This window comes from Sorex fumeus, unplaced genomic scaffold (assembly GCF_029834395.1).
Source record: "Sorex fumeus unplaced genomic scaffold, SorFum_2.1 ptg000169l, whole genome shotgun sequence".
Lineage (NCBI taxonomy): Eukaryota > Metazoa > Chordata > Mammalia > Eulipotyphla > Soricidae > Sorex > Sorex fumeus.
The window spans coordinates 365,859-370,549 of NW_026606226.1; positions in this window are offsets into that span (position 1 = coordinate 365,859).

The window sequence follows — 4,691 nt, forward strand, 5'->3', positions numbered from 1 at the left end:
GCCCCGGTCCGTCCGGCTCTACGCCCGTCTGCGCCCCCAGCCCAGGGAAGCACTTTGGGGGGCATCTCAGCGACCGACAGGGTTCCTGCACGGGCAGAGCGCCACCTTGTGGCAAGCACCTGTGCTTTCCTCCCAGCCCTGCGGGGGTTGCCAGAATCCCCCCACCTGGATGCAAGAACCCCGCAGGGCACAGAGCCCCCAGGGAAGGGGGGTTGTCCGCGTCACCCAGGCCCCCCGCGGGACTGGAGGGAGGCTTGGGCCATCCTGCCAGGAGCCGGGGGCGGCGCTGACTCATGTGGTATTTAGCTGGGACGGCTGCCGGAGCACTGGCTGACGCGGGATGGGCACTCCTGCATCGGCTCCGCCTCTGGGCTGCTCTCCTTGATGCCTGAGCCTTACTGCTAGCCCCAGAGCACGCTGAGAGGCCTGCCCACCCTGCACGGCCAGCTTGGGGGACCACAGCCTCCCTACTCGCCACCTCCCAAGAGTTGAGCCCAGAAATCCAAAGGGCCTTCTGTGGGTGGGGGGAGGGGAGTGGGAAGGCTGGGTGGGACCCTGCTCTGGGGAGCTGGGGTAGCACCCTCGGGGCAAGCTCAGGCCACCCAGGGTGGGATAGTTTATGAAGGCACAGAGGGCCGGAAAGGACAGGAAGGGACCCCACCACCTCTGCCACCGGCAGGGTCCCTGCAAGGGCAGAGCGCCACCTTGCGGCAAGCGAAAAGACTCTTCGGGGACTGGGGGTGTAGAGGCCTTTCTGCAACAGCTGCGGGATGCCCGGGGTGACTCGACTGGTTCCTGCCGCAGGCCCGGACCTCACTGCCCATGTTGCCCCCCCAGAACCCCCTCACTTCAGGGCAGGCACTTTCTGTGCTCCCCAGCAACCAGACCTTCCTGAGACTGAGTAAGGCACAGGGGCCTGAGCAATCCCCGACATCGGGGCAGAAGGCATCCACCGCCCCTTTCCAGAGAGAGATCGCTGGGCACCCCCCAAATCCACCCCCTTTAATCAAACAGAAAGCGCCCCCCTTGCATCTGAGGCTTCCGCTGCCCCTGGATGGTCCCAGCTTCAGGGGAGGGGTGGGCTGAAGGGAAACATCCCTCTGGGCCACCCAGCCCGTCTGCCCGGAATCAGGCCCCTGAGGGCCACGGTACAGAGGGCAGCAGAGGGTCACACTGAGTGTGGCTGAGCCTGCCCTGCCCAGGCCGAGTGCAAACTGCCCAGGGTGGTCCTCGGCCACTCCCAGATTGCTCAGGACAAAGGGGCTTCTGCCCCGCACAGCTGTGGGCACTGGGTGTCAAGGCAATAACAGGGAAATGTGGGGGGTAGGGTGAGCAGTGGGGTGGGGTGTGAGGTGAGGGTTTGGGTGGGGAGTGGGGTGGGGTGGGGGTGAGATGTGGGACAGGGTGTGAGGGATGAGGTGGGGCGGGAGGGGTGGGATGCGAGGGGTGTCGGTGCAAGCAGCAGGATGCCTGGAGCGCCCAGGTTATTCGGGTTCTTGGAACTTCTGGGGACTGAGGGAGGTCCAGTACGACCTGCTCCTGGGGGCACAAGGGTCACACACAGGCTGCTGACACTTCCAAGACACTGTCACTTGGAGGGACCCACTTCCTGTGACTGAGCCCCTCGGGCGAGGCAGCCAGCAGCTGTCACCCACCCTGGGCCCAGGCCAGCGCAGCCTGTGGGCTCTGCTCCAGGATGGAGACCCACAAGTCCAGCGCTGCCCCTGGGACCCGGTTCCTGGGAGCACACCCGCCAGGCCCGGTGACAGACCCCTCCCCCCACCCAGGAAGTCCTCACACAGACGTCCAGGGGCTGGGGAGGCAGCTCAGAGGGCAGCAACAAGGGCTACACATGAAGAAGGCCCCAGAAGGTCCCCCCAGCACTGCCAGGTGTGACCCCAAACCCAAACAAGGAAGTACAAATGCGGGGAGCCCTTCAGTGGAAGCATTTGGGGGGCCTCCAGGACTGCGCTCACCCCTCAGCACTCAGGAACATGCAAGGGCCCTCACAGCTGACAAGGCTCCTCCTTCAAAGAGCAGATGCAAATCCATGGATGGTGACAGGACACCGAGACCTCGTCATAGGCAGTTGAGTCTCCCTCACAGTCCCCGCCCCTCTGGGCCCCTGGTTCTGGCCTGGGCCCCTCCTGGCAGGGCCCAGAGCTCCGAAGCACCACAGGGAAACCAGGTGACAGGAGGAGGGGTGTACTCCGGCCAGCTCAGCGCACCACCCACCTCACGAGGCAGCCAGCCCAACCCAAGGTGAATCGGAGCCTCCCTCTGTCTGGACACAGAAAGCGCCTCACACTAGGACATGAAGGGCTTCCAAAGTTATAAACGAGAATGAAAGTGGGAATAGCATATGGTCCAGAAATTCTGCTTCCAGATACATACATGCAGGGGGTGAAAACGCTTAAAGTGAGAGGGGCTGGAGCAATAGCACAGCGGGTAGGGCGTTTGCCTTGCACGCGGCCGACCCAGGTGTGATTCCCAGCATCCCATATGGGCCCCTGAGCCCTGCCAGGGGTGATTCCTGAGTGCAGAGCCAGGAGTAACCCCTGTGCATCGCCTGGTGTGACCCAAAAAGAAAAAAAAAACGCTTAAAGTGAGGACCAGAGAGAAAGACCGGTGGGGAGGGCGATTGCCTTACACACAGATGATCTGGGTTCAATCCCCAGCACCACTGATGGTCCCCACAGGCTCCGGCAAGAGTGATTCCTGAGCACAGAGCCAGGAGTCAATCCTAAGCGCCGCCAGGTGTGACCCAGAAACCACAAATTTTAGTGTAGAAACAAAACAAAACACTAACTTGAAGAGATATTCACACCTCGTGTTCACAGCAATGTTATTCAGAATAACATAATCACCAAGATGTGGAGCATTAGTTTGCCATAATGACATGTGGAATACTAAAACAGTAAGTCAATTAAAATATATCTGTATGTATATACATATATATACATATATATATATTAGTACAACGGGTAGAACACTTGCCTGTACACAGCCAACCTGGTCAGCCAAAACTGGGTTTGATCTCCAGCATCTGATACGGTCCCCCGAAACTCACCAGGAGTGATCCCTGAGCACAAAGCCCTGAGCACAGCCAAATCAAACCAAAACAAAAAAACATCCAAAGGTAATCAGTAGAAATGAAGAACCCAACAACTGATCTCCAGAAGGAAGCTTATCATGGGGAGGCAGGTGAAAACAGAACAGGGAGAACGCCACAGCCATGGCCACCAGGGGGAGGACAGTACTAGAAACCAGTGTCAAACAAGAAAAAAAGGAAAAAGATTGTTTTAATGTGCCTGTCTGTAGGCAAGATGATGGGCGGGAGGGACCCTGGGAACACCAGTGGAGAGAAGTGGACACTGGTGAAAGGGATTGGTGTTGGAACATGGTGTGCCTGAAACCCAATCCAGAGTAATTTTGTAATTCAGTTACTTTTTTTTTGCTTTTGCTTTGGCAGTGTTCAGGGGTTACTCCTGGCTCTGCACTCAGGAATTACTCCTGGTGGTGCTGGGGGAACCATAGGGGATGCTGGGAATCGAACCCGGGTCAGCCGCATGCAAGGCAAACGCCCTGCCTGCTGTACTCCTTCCCCAGTTACTTTTTTTTTTTTTTAAGTTAACTACTGGGACCGGAGTGATAGGGCAGCGCTAGCACTTGAGCTCAGCTAAGCCAGATTCCATCCCAGGCATCCCTGGTGGCCCCCAAGCAGCACCAGAAGTGATTCCAGCCAGAGTGCAGAGCAGAAGTAACCCCAGAGCATCACCGGCTGGAGTTACAAAAAAAAAAAAAAAGAACTATTTCCCTCCTCCTGTATCTGGGAACACAGAAAGAGCTGAAGGCACTGGAAAGGCACGGAAACTCTGGATGTGTCTGGGCGCCAGACTGGCTGCGCGGGCGGTTGTCTTCACCTGCACCCGGACGCCAATGACTGTGAAGGTCGATCTGTTCCAGAAAGCGTTTCGTGCGCGGAATGACAGCGGCAAACACAACGCAACAAAACCCAAACTTTGTCTCAGCGGCGTTTTCTTGCAAGAAAATTCGAATCTCCGGCGAACCCAGCGTCTCCAGGGAACCTCGCGGGTCGCGGGAAGTGAAAGAACCAAGTCCGGGGCGGGAGCGACAACACTGAGAGGAGGGCGTTCGCCTTGCACGCGGCCGACCCGGATTCGAACCCCGGGGCATCGCACTTGGTCCTCCGAGCACCGCCAGGAGGTGCCTGGATGCAGAGCCAGGAGTAACCCCTGAGCGTCACGGGTGTCACCCAAAAAGACAAAAAAAAAACAAAAAAAGAGCAGCAGCAAATCCAAGGGGTCAAGAGTCGTAGTGGCGCGACCCAACTGCGTGGGAAGGGGCCGCAACTCTCAGCTGGCGTAGACGCCGCGCGCCCCCAGCCCGCCCCTCTCCCGAGGGAACCCCTCCCGGCCCTCGCGGGCCCCTCCCTCCAGCTCCACCCTCCCGCGCCGCGTGCTTCCGCGCCACGTGCTCTCTGTATATACGCGTCGCCTAGGAGACGCCGGCGGGGCGGGGCGACGGTGACGCAACAATCGGAACGAGCCAATGGGCGCGACGCGTCTCAGTGACGCGGGACGCGGGGTGTGGCCGGCCGGCCCCGGCGCGATGAGGCGGCTGCCCGCTGGGTGGCGCCAATTTCCCGGGGAGGTCCTTTCGGGGGCCCC